Genomic DNA, 16,592 nt, shown 5'->3' on the forward strand with positions numbered 1-16,592 from the left:
CAGAGACACACAGAGACACAGAGACACATAGAGACACAGAGAGACACACAGAGACAGAGAGACACACAGAGACAAAGAGAGACACACAGAGACACAGAGAGACACACAGAGACACACAGAGACACAGAGACACAGATACACAGAGAACAGAGAGACACACAGAGACACAGAGAGACACACAGAGACACAGAGACACAGAGAGACACAGAGAGACACACAGAGACACAGAGAGACACACAGAGACACAGAGACACACAGAGACACACATAGACACACAGAGACACAGAGACACAGAGAGACACAGAGAGACACACAGAGACACAGAGAGACACACAGAGACAAAGAGAGACACAGAGAGACACACAGAGACACAGAGAGACACAGAAAGACACAGAGAGACACACAGAGACACAGAGAGACACACAGAGACACATAGACACATAGAGACACACAGACACACAGAGACACAGAGAGACACAGAGACACAGACAGACACACAGAGACACAGAGAGACACATAGAGACACACAGAGACACAGAAAGACACACAGAGACACAGAGACACACAGAGACACACAGAGACACATAGAGACACAGAGAGACACACAGAGACACAGAGAGAGACACAGAGACAAAGAGAGACACAGAGAGACACACAGAGACACAGAGAGACACAGAAAGACACAGAGAGACACACAGAGACACAGAGAGACACACAGAGACACAGAGAGACACAGAGAGACACAGAGAGACACAGAGAGACACAGAGAGACACAGATAGACAGAAAGACATAAAGAGACACAGAGACACACAGAGACACAGAGACACACAGACACACAGAGACACAGAGAGACATAGAGAAAACACAGAGACACAGAGAGACACACAGAGACACAGAGACACAGAGAGACACAGAGAGACACACAGACACAGAGAGACACACAAAAACACAGAGACACACAGAGACACACAGAGACACAGAGACACAGAGACACAGAGACACAGAGAGACACACAGAGACACAGAGATACACACAGAGACACAGAGACACAGAGAGATACACAGAGACACAGAGACACACAGAGACACAGAGAGATACAGAGAGACACACAGAGACACAGAGACACACAGACACACAGAGACACAGAGAGATATAGAGAAAACACAGAGACACAGAGAGACACAAAGACACAGAGAGACACAGAGAGACACACAGAGACACAGAGAGAGACACAAAAACACAGAGACACACAGAGACACACAGAGACACAGAGACACAGAGACACAGAGAGACACACAGAGACAGAGAGAGACACACAGAGACACAGAGACACAGAGAGATACACAGAGACACAGAGACACACAGAGACACAGAGAGATACAGAGAGACACACAGAAACACAGAGACACACAGAGACACAGAGAGACACAGAGAGACACAGAGACACAGAGAGACACAAAGTGACACAGAGACACACAAAGAGACACAAAGACACAGAGAGACACACAGAGACACAGAGAAACACGAAGTGACACACAGAGACACAAAGAGACACAGACACACACAGAGACACAGAGACACACAGAGACACAGAGACACACAGACACAGAGAGACACAGAGACACACAGAGACACAGATAGACACAGAGAGACACAGAGATACAGAGAGACACAGAGACACAGAGACACAGAGACACAGAGAGACACAGAGAGACACAGAGAGGCTTACAGAGACACACAGAGACACACAGAGACACACAGAGAGACACAGAGACACACAGAGACACAGAGAGACATAAAGAGACACAGAGACACAGAGAGTCATACACAGACACAGAGAGACACAGAGTGACACAAAGAGACACAGAGACACAGAGAGTCATATACAGACACAGAGAGACACAGAGAGACACAAAGAGACACAGAGACACAGAGAGACACAGAGAGACACAGAGACACAGAGAGACACAGAGAGACACACAGACACAGAGAGACACACAACAACACAGAGACACACAGAGGCACACAGAGACACAGAGACACAGAGACACAGAGACACAGAGAGACACACAGAGACACAGAGATACACACAGAGACACAGAGACACAGAGAGATACACAGAGACACAGAGACACACAGAGACACAGAGAGATACAGAGAGACACACAGAGACACAGAGACACACAGACACACAGAGACACAGAGAGACATAGAGAAAACACAGAGACACAGAGAGACACAAAGACACAGAGAGACACAGAGAGACACACAGAGACACAGAGAGAGACACAAAAACACAGAGACACACAGAGACACAGAGACACAGGGACACAGAGAGACACACAGAGACAGAGAGAGACACACAGAGACACAGAGACACAGAGAGATACACAGAGACACAGAGACACACAGAGACACAGGGAGATACAGAGAGACACACAGAAACACAGAGACACACAGAGACACAGAGAGACACAGAGAGACACAGAGACACAGAGAGACACAAAGTGACACAGAGACACACAAAGAGACACAAAGACACAGAGAGACACACAGAGACACAGAGAAACACGAAGTGACACACAGAGACACAAAGAGACACAGACACACACAGAGACACAGAGACACACAGAGACACAGAGACACACAGACACAGAGAGACACAGAGACACACAGAGACACAGATAGACACAGAGAGACACAGAGATACAGAGAGACACAGAGACACAGAGACACAGAGACACAGAGAGACACAGAGAGACACAGAGAGGCTTACAGAGACACACAGAGACACACAGAGACACACAGAGAGACACAGAGACACACAGAGACACAGAGACACATAAAGAGACACAGAGACACAGAGAGTCATACACAGACACAGAGAGACACAGAGTGACACAAAGAGACACAGAGACACAGAGAGTCATATACAGACACAGAGAGACACAGAGAGACACAAAGAGACACAGAGACACAGAGAGTCATACAGAGACAAAGAGAGACACAGAGAGACACAAAGACACACAGAGTCACAGAGAGTCATACACAGACACAGAGAGACACAGAGAGACACAAAGAGACACAGAGACACAGAGAGTCATACAGAGACAAAGAGAGACACAGAGAGACACAAAGACACACAGAGACACAGAGAGTCATACACAGACACAGAGAGACACAGAGAGACACAAAGAGACACAGAGAGTCATACACAGACACAGAGAGACACAGAGAGACACAAAGAGACACAGAGACACAGAGAGTCATAAACAGACACAGAGAGACACAGAGAGACACAAAGAGACACAGAGACACATAGAGTCATACACAGACACAGAGAGACACAGAGAGACACACAGAGACACAGAGAGTCATACACAGACACAGTGAGACACAGAGACTACACAGAGAGACACAGACACACAGAGACACAGCGACACAGACACACAGAGACACAGAGACACAGACACACTGAGACACAGAGACACAGACACACAGGTCTGGGCAGGCACAGTGGTGCAGAGAGACGACAGAGACGTGTAACTGTTACCGGGTGAACCAGCCAACCAGCCAGCCAATCAGCCAACCAGCCAGTCATCCAGTCATCCAGCCAGCCAGCCAGCCAACCAGCCAACCAGCCAGTCATCCATTCAGCCAGCCTGCCAACCAGCCAGTCATCCAGCCAACCAACCAGCCAACCAGCCAGCCAACCAGCCAGTCATCCAGTCAGTCAGCCAGCCAGCCAGCCAACCAGCCAGTCATCCAGCCAACCAACCAGCCAACCAGCCAACCAGCCAGTCATCCATTCAGCCAGCCAGCCAACCAGCCAGTCATCCAGTCAGCCAACCAGCCAGTCATCCATTCAGCCAGCCAGCCAACCAGCCAGTCATCCAGTCAGCCAGCCAGCCAACCAGCCAGTCATCCATCCAGCCAGCCAGCCAACCAGCCAGCCAGTCATCCAGCCAACCAGCCAGCCAGCCAACCAGCCAGTCATCCAGTCAGCCAGCCAGCCAACCAGCCAGCCGTTGCATGGCCTAGTGAGGGGGTCAGTGTAAGAAGAGTTGGGGCAGGTGGCAGGTGGAGGGCAAAGCTGAGAGAACAGGTGTAGGATGAAGATGCCCAAATGAAGTGCTGACGTTTGTACGTGGGTTGGACTCCCTCTCTCCCCTGGTCTGTGTTTACTGCTGCACGGTTATGGGATACTGCAGAGTGCACGAGGACAGGTGTATTTCACGTGTGTGTGTATGTGCGTGTGTCCCGCTGTGCTGTGACTGAAGTCATTGTAGGTGTTCAGGTAAAGGTGACGAGCCTCCCCACACCTCCAGGATGTTCCACACGTGCATCCCTCTACTGCTTTACTACTGGGCAGCCTCCAATACAAACAGGACTTTACTGAATGGGTTGGGCTGGCTGCCAGCAGGCTCAGGGAACAAGCCTGCTCTTTGTTAGGCCTAACACATCTCTGTTTGGATACCATTTAATACCTTCTGTACATCACACTGACCCTTCAACCAGCCAGGAATGTGCAGTTGTGTTGGCTGTGGTTGTGTTGGCTGCGGTTGTGTTGGCTGCGGTTGTGTTGGCTGCAGTTGTGTTGGCTGTGGTTGTGTTGGCTGCGGTTGTGTTGGCTGTGGTTGTGTTGGCTGCGGTTGTGTTGGCTGCGGTTGTGTTGGCTGCGGTTGTGTTGGCTGCAGTTGTGTTGGCTGTGGTTGTGTTGGCTGCGGTTGTGTTGGCTGCAGTTGTGTTGGCTGTGGTTGTGTTGGCTGCGGTTGTGTTGGCTGCGGTTGTGTTGGCTTTGGTTGTGTTGGCTGCAGTTGTGTTGGCTTTGGTTGTGTTGGCTGCAGTTGTGTTGGCTTTGGTTGTGTTGGCTGTGGTTGTGTTGGCTGCAGTTGTGTTGGCTGCGGTTGTGTTGGCTGTGGTTGTGTTGGCTGCGGTTGTGTTGGCTGCGGTTGTGTTGGCTGCGGTTGTAAAGTCCTAGTCTCTGCAGATTCATTTATCTCGCTCTGTTAAATGTCTGATCTGGTCAGACAGGTGGATCAATCAGACAGACAGATAGTGCTATATTCAGAGTGGTGGATCAATCAGACAGACAGATAGTGTTATATTCAGAGTGGTGGATCAATTATCCAGACAGACTGGTAGTGTTATATTCAGAGTGGTGGATCAATCAGACAGACTGGTAGTGTTATATTCAGAGTGGTGGATCAATCAGACAGACAGACTGGTAGTGTTATATTCAGAGTGGTGGATCAATCAGACAGACTGGTAGTGTTATATTCAGAGTGGTGGATCAATCAGACAGACTGGTAGTGTTATATTCAGAGTGGTGGATCAATCAGACAGACTGGTAGTGTTATATTCAGAGTGGTGGATCAATCAGACAGACAGACTGGTAGTGTTATATTCAGAGTGGTGGATCAATCAGACAGACTGGTAGTGTTATATTCAGAGTGGTGGATCAATCAGACAGACAGATAGTGTTATATTCAGAGTGGTGGATCAATCAGACAGACTGGTAGTGATATATTCAGAGTGGTGGATCAATCAGACTGGTAGTGTTATATTCAGAGTGGTGGATCAATTATCCAGACAGACTGATAGTGTTATATTCAGAGTGGTGGATCAATTATCCAGACTGGTAGTGTTATATTCAGAGTGGTGGATCAATCAGACAGACTGATAGTGTTATATTCAGAGTGGTGGATCAATCATCCAGACTGGTAGTGTAATATTCAGAGTGGTGGATCAATCAGACAGACTGATAGTGTTATATTCAGAGTGGTGGATCAATTATCCAGACTGGTAGTGTTATATTCAGAGTGGTGGATCAATCAGACAGACTGGTAGTGTTATATTCAGAGTGGTGGATCAATCAGACAGACAGATAGTGTTATATTCAGAGTGGTGGATCAATCAGACAGACTGGTAGTGTTATATTCAGAGTGGTGGATCAATCAGACAGACTGGTAGTGTTATATTCAGAGTGGTGGATCAATCAGACAGACTGGTAGTGTTATATTCAGAGTGGTGGATCAATCAGACAGACTGGTAGTGTTATATTCAGAGTGGTGGATCAATCAGACAGACTGGTAGTGTTATATTCAGAGTGGTGGATCAATCAGACAGACTGGTAGTGATATATTCAGAGTGGTGGATCAATCAGACAGACTGGTAGTGTTATATTCAGAGTGGTGGATCAATCAGACAGACTGGTAGTGTTATATTCAGAGTGGTGGATCAATCAGACAGACAGACTGGTAGTGTTATATTCAGAGTGGTGGATCAATCAGACAGACTGGTAGTGTTATATTCAGAGTGGTGGATCAATCAGACAGACTGGTAGTGTTATATTCAGAGTGGTGGATCAATCAGACAGACTGGTAGTGTTATATTCAGAGTGGTGGATCAATCAGACAGACTGGTAGTGTTATATTCAGAGTGGTGGATCAATCAGACAGACTGGTAGTGTTATATTCAGAGTGGTGGATCAATCAGACAGACTGGTAGTGTTATATTCAGAGTGGTGGATCAATCAGACAGACTGGTAGTGTTATATCCAGAGTGGTGGATCAATCAGACAGACAGATAGTGTTATATTCAGAGTGGTGGATCAATCAGACAGACAGATAGTGTTATATTCAGAGTGGTGGATCAATCAGACAGACTGGTAGTGTTATATTCAGAGTGGTGGATCAACCATCCTGACTGGTGGTGTTATATTCAGAGTGGTGGATCAATCAGACAGACTGGTAGTGTTATATTCAGAGTGGTGGATCAATCAGACAGACAGATAGTGTTATATTCAGAGTGGTGGATCAATCAGACAGACTGGTAGTGTTATATTCAGAGTGGTGGATCAACCATCCTGACTGGTGGTGTTATATTCAGAGTGGTGGATCAATCAGACAGACTGGTAGTGTTATATTCAGAGTGGTGGATCAATCAGACAGACAGATAGTGTTATATTCAGAGTGGTGGATCAATCAGACAGACTGGTAGTGTTATATTCAGAGTGGTGGATCAATTATCCAGACAGACTGGTAGTGTTATATTCAGAGTGGTGGATCAATCATCCAGACTGGTAGTGTTATATTCAGAGTGGTGGATCAATCAGACAGACTGATAGTGTTATATTCAGAGTGGTGGATCAATTATCCAGACTGGTAGTGTTATATTCAGAGTGGTGGATCAATCAGACAGACTGGTAGTGTTATATTCAGAGTGGTGGATCAATCAGACAGACAGATAGTGTTATATTCAGAGTGGTGGATCAATCAGACAGACTGGTAGTGTTATATTCAGAGTGGTGGATCAATTATCCAGACAGACTGGTAGTGTTATATTCAGAGTGGTGGATCAATCATCCAGACTGGTAGTGTTATATTCAGAGTGGTGGATCAATCAGACAGACTGGTAGTGTTATATTCAGAGTGGTGGATCAATCAGACAGACTGGTAGTGTTATATTCAGAGTGGTGGATCAATCATCCAGACTGGTAGTGTTATATTCAGAGTGGTGGATCAATCAGACAGACTGGTAGTGTTATATTCAGAGTGGTGGATCAATCATCCAGACTGGTAGTGTTATATTCAGAGTGGTGGATCAATCATCCAGACAGACTGGTAGTGTTATATTCAGAGTGGTGGATCAATCAGACAGACAGACTGGTAGTGTTATATTCAGAGTGGTGGATCAATCAGACAGACTGGTAGTGTTATATTCAGAGTGGTGGATCAATCAGACAGACTGGTAGTGTTATATTCAGAGTGGTGGATCAATCAGACAGACTGGTAGTGTTATATTCAGAGTGGTGGATCAATCAGACAGACAGACTGGTAGTGTTATATTCAGAGTGGTGGATCAATCAGACAGACTGGTAGTGTTATATTCAGAGTGGTGGATCAATCAGACAGACTGGTAGTGTTATATTCAGAGTGGTGGATCAATCAGACAGACTGGTAGTGTTATATTCAGAGTGGTGGATCAATCAGACAGACTGGTAGTGTTATATTCAGAGTGGTGGATCAATCAGACAGACAGACTGGTAGTGTTATATTCAGAGTGGTGGATCAATCAGACAGACTGGTAGTGTTATATTCAGAGTGGTGGATCAATCAGACAGACTGGTAGTGTTATATTCAGAGTGGTGGATCAATCAGACAGACTGGTAGTGTTATATTCAGAGTGGTGGATCAATCAGACAGACTGGTAGTGTTATATTCAGAGTGGTGGATCAATCAGACAGACTGGTAGTGTTATATCCAGAGTGGTGGATCAATCAGACAGACAGATAGTGTTATATTCAGAGTGGTGGATCAATCAGACAGACAGATAGTGTTATATTCAGAGTGGTGGATCAATCAGACAGACTGGTAGTGTTATATTCAGAGTGGTGGATCAACCATCCTGACTGGTGGTGTTATATTCAGAGTGGTGGATCAATCAGACAGACTGGTAGTGTTATATTCAGAGTGGTGGATCAATCAGACAGACAGATAGTGTTATATTCAGAGTGGTGGATCAATCAGACAGACTGGTAGTGATATATTCAGAGTGGTGGATCAATCAGACTGGTAGTGTTATATTCAGAGTGGTGGATCAATTATCCAGACAGACTGGTAGTGTTATATTCAGAGTGGTGGATCAATCAGACAGACAGACTGGTAGTGTTATATTCAGAGTGGTGGATCAATCAGACAGACTGGTAGTGTTATATTCAGAGTGGTGGATCAATCAGACAGACTGGTAGTGTTATATTCAGAGTGGTGGATCAATCAGACAGACTGGTAGTGTTATATTCAGAGTGGTGGATCAATCAGACAGACTGGTAGTGTTATATTCAGAGTGGTGGATCAATCAGACAGACTGGTAGTGTTATATTCAGAGTGGTGGATCAATCAGACAGACTGGTAGTGTTATATTCAGAGTGGTGGATCAATCAGACAGACTGGTAGTGTTATATCCAGAGTGGTGGATCAATCAGACAGACAGATAGTGTTATATTCAGAGTGGTGGATCAATCAGACAGACAGATAGTGTTATATTCAGAGTGGTGGATCAATCAGACAGACTGGTAGTGTTATATTCAGAGTGGTGGATCAACCATCCTGACTGGTGGTGTTATATTCAGAGTGGTGGATCAATCAGACAGACTGGTAGTGTTATATTCAGAGTGGTGGATCAATCAGACAGACAGATAGTGTTATATTCAGAGTGGTGGATCAATCAGACAGACTGGTAGTGTTATATTCAGAGTGGTGGATCAACCATCCTGACTGGTGGTGTTATATTCAGAGTGGTGGATCAATCAGACAGACTGGTAGTGTTATATTCAGAGTGGTGGATCAATCAGACAGACAGATAGTGTTATATTCAGAGTGGTGGATCAATCAGACAGACTGGTAGTGTTATATTCAGAGTGGTGGATCAATTATCCAGACAGACTGGTAGTGTTATATTCAGAGTGGTGGATCAATCATCCAGACTGGTAGTGTTATATTCAGAGTGGTGGATCAATCAGACAGACTGATAGTGTTATATTCAGAGTGGTGGATCAATTATCCAGACTGGTAGTGTTATATTCAGAGTGGTGGATCAATCAGACAGACTGGTAGTGTTATATTCAGAGTGGTGGATCAATCATCCAGACTGGTAGTGTTATATTCAGAGTGGTGGATCAATCAGACAGACTGGTAGTGTTATATTCAGAGTGGTGGATCAATCAGACAGACTGGTAGTGTTATATTCAGAGTGGTGGATCAATCATCCAGACTGGTAGTGTTATATTCAGAGTGGTGGATCAATCAGACAGACTGATAGTGTTATATTCAGAGTGGTGGATCAATCAGACAGACTGGTAGTGTTATATTCAGAGTGGTGGATCAACCATCCTGACTGGTGGTGTTATATTTAGAGTGGTGGATCAATCAGACAGACTGGTAGTGTTATATTCAGAGTGGTGGATCAATCAGACAGACAGATAGTGTTATATTCAGAGTGGTGGATCAATCAGACAGACTGGTAGTGTTATATTCAGAGTGGTGGATCAATTATCCAGACAGACTGGTAGTGTTATATTCAGAGTGGTGGATCAATCATCCAGACTGGTAGTGTTATATTCAGAGTGGTGGATCAATCAGACAGACTGGTAGTGTTATATTCAGAGTGGTGGATCAATCAGACAGACTGGTAGTGTTATATTCAGAGTGGTGGATCAATCATCCAGACTGGTAGTGTTATATTCAGAGTGGTGGATCAATCAGACAGACTGGTAGTGTTATATTCAGAGTGGTGGATCAATCATCCAGACTGGTAGTGTTATATTCAGAGTGGTGGATCAATCATCCAGACAGACTGGTAGTGTTATATTCAGAGTGGTGGATCAATCAGACAGACAGACTGGTAGTGTTATATTCAGAGTGGTGGATCAATCAGACAGACTGGTAGTGTTATATTCAGAGTGGTGGATCAATCAGACAGACTGGTAGTGTTATATTCAGAGTGGTGGATCAATCAGACAGACTGGTAGTGTTATATTCAGAGTGGTGGATCAATCAGACAGACAGACTGGTAGTGTTATATTCAGAGTGGTGGATCAATCAGACAGACTGGTAGTGTTATATTCAGAGTGGTGGATCAATCAGACAGACTGGTAGTGTTATATTCAGAGTGGTGGATCAATCAGACAGACTGGTAGTGTTATATTCAGAGTGGTGGATCAATCAGACAGACTGGTAGTGTTATATTCAGAGTGGTGGATCAATCAGACAGACAGACTGGTAGTGTTATATTCAGAGTGGTGGATCAATCAGACAGACTGGTAGTGTTATATTCAGAGTGGTGGATCAATCAGACAGACTGGTAGTGTTATATTCAGAGTGGTGGATCAATCAGACAGACTGGTAGTGTTATATTCAGAGTGGTGGATCAATCAGACAGACTGGTAGTGTTATATTCAGAGTGGTGGATCAATCAGACAGACAGACTGGTAGTGTTATATTCAGAGTGGTGGATCAATCAGACAGACTGGTAGTGTTATATTCAGAGTGGTGGATCAATCAGACAGACTGGTAGTGTTATATTCAGAGTGGTGGATCAATCAGACAGACTGGTAGTGTTATATTCAGAGTGGTGGATCAATCAGACAGACTGGTAGTGTTATATTCAGAGTGGTGGATCAATCAGACAGACTGGTAGTGTTATATCCAGAGTGGTGGATCAATCAGACAGACAGATAGTGTTATATTCAGAGTGGTGGATCAATCAGACAGACAGATAGTGTTATATTCAGAGTGGTGGATCAATCAGACAGACTGGTAGTGTTATATTCAGAGTGGTGGATCAACCATCCTGACTGGTGGTGTTATATTCAGAGTGGTGGATCAATCAGACAGACTGGTAGTGATATATTCAGAGTGGTGGATCAATCAGACAGACAGATAGTGTTATATTCAGAGTGGTGGATCAATCAGACAGACTGGTAGTGATATATTCAGAGTGGTGGATCAATCAGACTGGTAGTGTTATATTCAGAGTGGTGGATCAATTATCCAGACAGACTGGTAGTGTTATATTCAGAGTGGTGGATCAATCAGACAGACAGACTGGTAGTGTTATATTCAGAGTGGTGGATCAATCAGACAGACTGGTAGTGTTATATTCAGAGTGGTGGATCAATCAGACAGACTGGTAGTGTTATATTCAGAGTGGTGGATCAATCAGACAGACTGGTAGTGTTATATTCAGAGTGGTGGATCAATCAGACAGACTGGTAGTGTTATATTCAGAGTGGTGGATCAATCAGACAGACTGGTAGTGTTATATTCAGAGTGGTGGATCAATCAGACAGACTGGTAGTGTTATATTCAGAGTGGTGGATCAATCAGACAGACTGGTAGTGTTATATCCAGAGTGGTGGATCAATCAGACAGACAGATAGTGTTATATTCAGAGTGGTGGATCAATCAGACAGACAGATAGTGTTATATTCAGAGTGGTGGATCAATCAGACAGACTGGTAGTGTTATATTCAGAGTGGTGGATCAACCATCCTGACTGGTGGTGTTATATTCAGAGTGGTGGATCAATCAGACAGACTGGTAGTGTTATATTCAGAGTGGTGGATCAATCAGACAGACAGATAGTGTTATATTCAGAGTGGTGGATCAATCAGACAGACTGGTAGTGTTATATTCAGAGTGGTGGATCAACCATCCTGACTGGTGGTGTTATATTCAGAGTGGTGGATCAATCAGACAGACTGGTAGTGTTATATTCAGAGTGGTGGATCAATCAGACAGACAGATAGTGTTATATTCAGAGTGGTGGATCAATCAGACAGACTGGTAGTGTTATATTCAGAGTGGTGGATCAATTATCCAGACAGACTGGTAGTGTTATATTCAGAGTGGTGGATCAATCATCCAGACTGGTAGTGTTATATTCAGAGTGGTGGATCAATCAGACAGACTGATAGTGTTATATTCAGAGTGGTGGATCAATTATCCAGACTGGTAGTGTTATATTCAGAGTGGTGGATCAATCAGACAGACTGGTAGTGTTATATTCAGAGTGGTGGATCAATCAGACAGACAGACTGGTAGTGTTATATTCAGAGTGGTGGATCAATCAGACAGACTGGTAGTGTTATATTCAGAGTGGTGGATCAATCAGACAGACAGATAGTGTTATATTCAGAGTGGTGGATCAATCAGACAGACTGGTAGTGATATATTCAGAGTGGTGGATCAATCAGACTGGTAGTGTTATATTCAGAGTGGTGGATCAATTATCCAGACAGACTGATAGTGTTATATTCAGAGTGGTGGATCAATTATCCAGACTGGTAGTGTTATATTCAGAGTGGTGGATCAATCAGACAGACTGATAGTGTTATATTCAGAGTGGTGGATCAATCATCCAGACTGGTAGTGTAATATTCAGAGTGGTGGATCAATCAGACAGACTGATAGTGTTATATTCAGAGTGGTGGATCAATTATCCAGACTGGTAGTGTTATATTCAGAGTGGTGGATCAATCAGACAGACTGGTAGTGTTATATTCAGAGTGGTGGATCAATCAGACAGACAGATAGTGTTATATTCAGAGTGGTGGATCAATCAGACAGACTGGTAGTGTTATATTCAGAGTGGTGGATCAATCAGACAGACTGGTAGTGTTATATTCAGAGTGGTGGATCAATCAGACAGACTGGTAGTGTTATATTCAGAGTGGTGGATCAATCAGACAGACTGGTAGTGTTATATTCAGAGTGGTGGATCAATCAGACAGACTGGTAGTGTTATATTCAGAGTGGTGGATCAATCAGACAGACTGGTAGTGTTATATTCAGAGTGGTGGATCAATCAGACAGACTGGTAGTGTTATATTCAGAGTGGTGGATCAATCAGACAGACTGGTAGTGTTATATTCAGAGTGGTGGATCAATCAGACAGACAGACTGGTAGTGTTATATTCAGAGTGGTGGATCAATCAGACAGACTGGTAGTGTTATATTCAGAGTGGTGGATCAATCAGACAGACTGGTAGTGTTATATTCAGAGTGGTGGATCAATCAGACAGACTGGTAGTGTTATATTCAGAGTGGTGGATCAATCAGACAGACTGGTAGTGTTATATTCAGAGTGGTGGATCAATCAGACAGACTGGTAGTGTTATATTCAGAGTGGTGGATCAATCAGACAGACTGGTAGTGTTATATTCAGAGTGGTGGATCAATCAGACAGACTGGTAGTGTTATATCCAGAGTGGTGGATCAATCAGACAGACAGATAGTGTTATATTCAGAGTGGTGGATCAATCAGACAGACAGATAGTGTTATATTCAGAGTGGTGGATCAATCAGACAGACTGGTAGTGTTATATTCAGAGTGGTGGATCAACCATCCTGACTGGTGGTGTTATATTCAGAGTGGTGGATCAATCAGACAGACTGGTAGTGTTATATTCAGAGTGGTGGATCAATCAGACAGACAGATAGTGTTATATTCAGAGTGGTGGATCAATCAGACAGACTGGTAGTGTTATATTCAGAGTGGTGGATCAACCATCCTGACTGGTGGTGTTATATTCAGAGTGGTGGATCAATCAGACAGACTGGTAGTGTTATATGCAGAGTGGTGGATCAATCAGACAGACAGATAGTGTTATATTCAGAGTTGTGGATCAATCAGACAGACTGGTAGTGTTATATTCAGAGTGGTGGATCAATTATCCAGACAGACTGGTAGTGTTATATTCAGAGTGGTGGATCAATCATCCAGACTGGTAGTGTTATATTCAGAGTGGTGGATCAATCAGACAGACTGATAGTGTTATATTCAGAGTGGTGGATCAATCAGACTGGTAGTGTTATATTCAGAGTGGTGGATCAATCAGACAGACTGGTAGTGTTATATTCAGAGTGGTGGATCAATCATCCAGACTGGTAGTGTTATATTCAGAGTGGTGGATCAATCAGACAGACTGGTAGTGTTATATTCAGAGTGGTGGATCAATCAGACAGACTGGTAGTGTTATATTCAGAGTGGTGGATCAACCATCCTGACTGGTGGTGTTATATTCAGAGTGGTGGATCAATCAGACAGACTGGTAGTGTTATATTCAGAGTGGTGGATCAATCAGACAGACAGATAGTGTTATATTCAGAGTGGTGGATCAATCAGACAGACTGGTAGTGTTATATTCAGAGTGGTGGATCAATTATCCAGACAGACTGGTAGTGTTATATTCAGAGTGGTGGATCAATCATCCAGACTGGTAGTGTTATATTCAGAGTGGTGGATCAATCAGACAGACTGGTAGTGTTATATTCAGAGTGGTGGATCAATCAGACAGACTGGTAGTGTTATATTCAGAGTGGTGGATCAATCATCCAGACTGGTAGTGTTATATTCAGAGTGGTGGATCAATCAGACAGACTGGTAGTGTTATATTCAGAGTGGTGGATCAATCATCCAGACTGGTAGTGTTATATTCAGAGTGGTGGATCAATCATCCAGACAGACTGGTAGTGTTATATTCAGAGTGGTGGATCAATCAGACAGACAGACTGGTAGTGTTATATTCAGAGTGGTGGATCAATCAGACAGACTGGTAGTGTTATATTCAGAGTGGTGGATCAATCAGACAGACTGGTAGTGTTATATTCAGAGTGGTGGATCAATCAGACAGACTGGTAGTGTTATATTCAGAGTGGTGGATCAATCAGACAGACAGACTGGTAGTGTTATATTCAGAGTGGTGGATCAATCAGACAGACTGGTAGTGTTATATTCAGAGTGGTGGATCAATCAGACAGACTGGTAGTGTTATATTCAGAGTGGTGGATCAATCAGACAGACTGGTAGTGTTATATTCAGAGTGGTGGATCAATCAGACAGACTGGTAGTGTTATATTCAGAGTGGTGGATCAATCAGACAGACAGACTGGTAGTGTTATATTCAGAGTGGTGGATCAATCAGACAGACTGGTAGTGTTATATTCAGAGTGGTGGATCAATCAGACAGACTGGTAGTGTTATATTCAGAGTGGTGGATCAATCAGACAGACTGGTAGTGTTATATTCAGAGTGGTGGATCAATCAGACAGACTGGTAGTGTTATATTCAGAGTGGTGGATCAATCAGACAGACTGGTAGTGTTATATCCAGAGTGGTGGATCAATCAGACAGACAGATAGTGTTATATTCAGAGTGGTGGATCAATCAGACAGACAGATAGTGTTATATTCAGAGTGGTGGATCAATCAGACAGACTGGTAGTGTTATATTCAGAGTGGTGGATCAACCATCCTGACTGGTGGTGTTATATTCAGAGTGGTGGATCAATCAGACAGACTGGTAGTGTTATATTCAGAGTGGTGGATCAATCAGACAGACAGATAGTGTTATATTCAGAGTGGTGGATCAATCAGACAGACTGGTAGTGATATATTCAGAGTGGTGGATCAATCAGACTGGTAGTGTTATATTCAGAGTGGTGGATCAATTATCCAGACAGACTGGTAGTGTTATATTCAGAGTGGTGGATCAATCAGACAGACAGACTGGTAGTGTTATATTCAGAGTGGTGGATCAATCAGACAGACTGGTAGTGTTATATTCAGAGTGGTGGATCAATCAGACAGACTGGTAGTGTTATATTCAGAGTGGTGGATCAATCAGACAGACTGGTAGTGTTATATTCAGAGTGGTGGATCAATCAGACAGACTGGTAGTGTTATATTCAGAGTGGTGGATCAATCAGACAGACTGGTAGTGTTATATTCAGAGTGGTGGATCAATCAGACAGACTGGTAGTGTTATATTCAGAGTGGTGGATCAATCAGACAGACTGGTAGTGTTATATCCAGAGTGGTGGATCAATCAGACAGACAGATAGTGTTATATTCAGAGTGGTGGATCAATCAGACAGACAGATAGTGTTATATTCAGAGTGGTGGATCAATCAGACAGACTGGTAGTGTTATATTCAGAGTGGTGGATCAACCATCCTGACTGGTGGTGTTATATTCAGAGTGGTGGATCAATCAGACAGACTGGTAGTGTTATATTCAGAGTGGTGGAT

The sequence above is a fragment of the Coregonus clupeaformis genome, unplaced genomic scaffold (genome assembly GCF_020615455.1).
Source record: "Coregonus clupeaformis isolate EN_2021a unplaced genomic scaffold, ASM2061545v1 scaf0344, whole genome shotgun sequence".
Taxonomy (NCBI): Eukaryota; Metazoa; Chordata; class Actinopteri; order Salmoniformes; family Salmonidae; genus Coregonus; species Coregonus clupeaformis.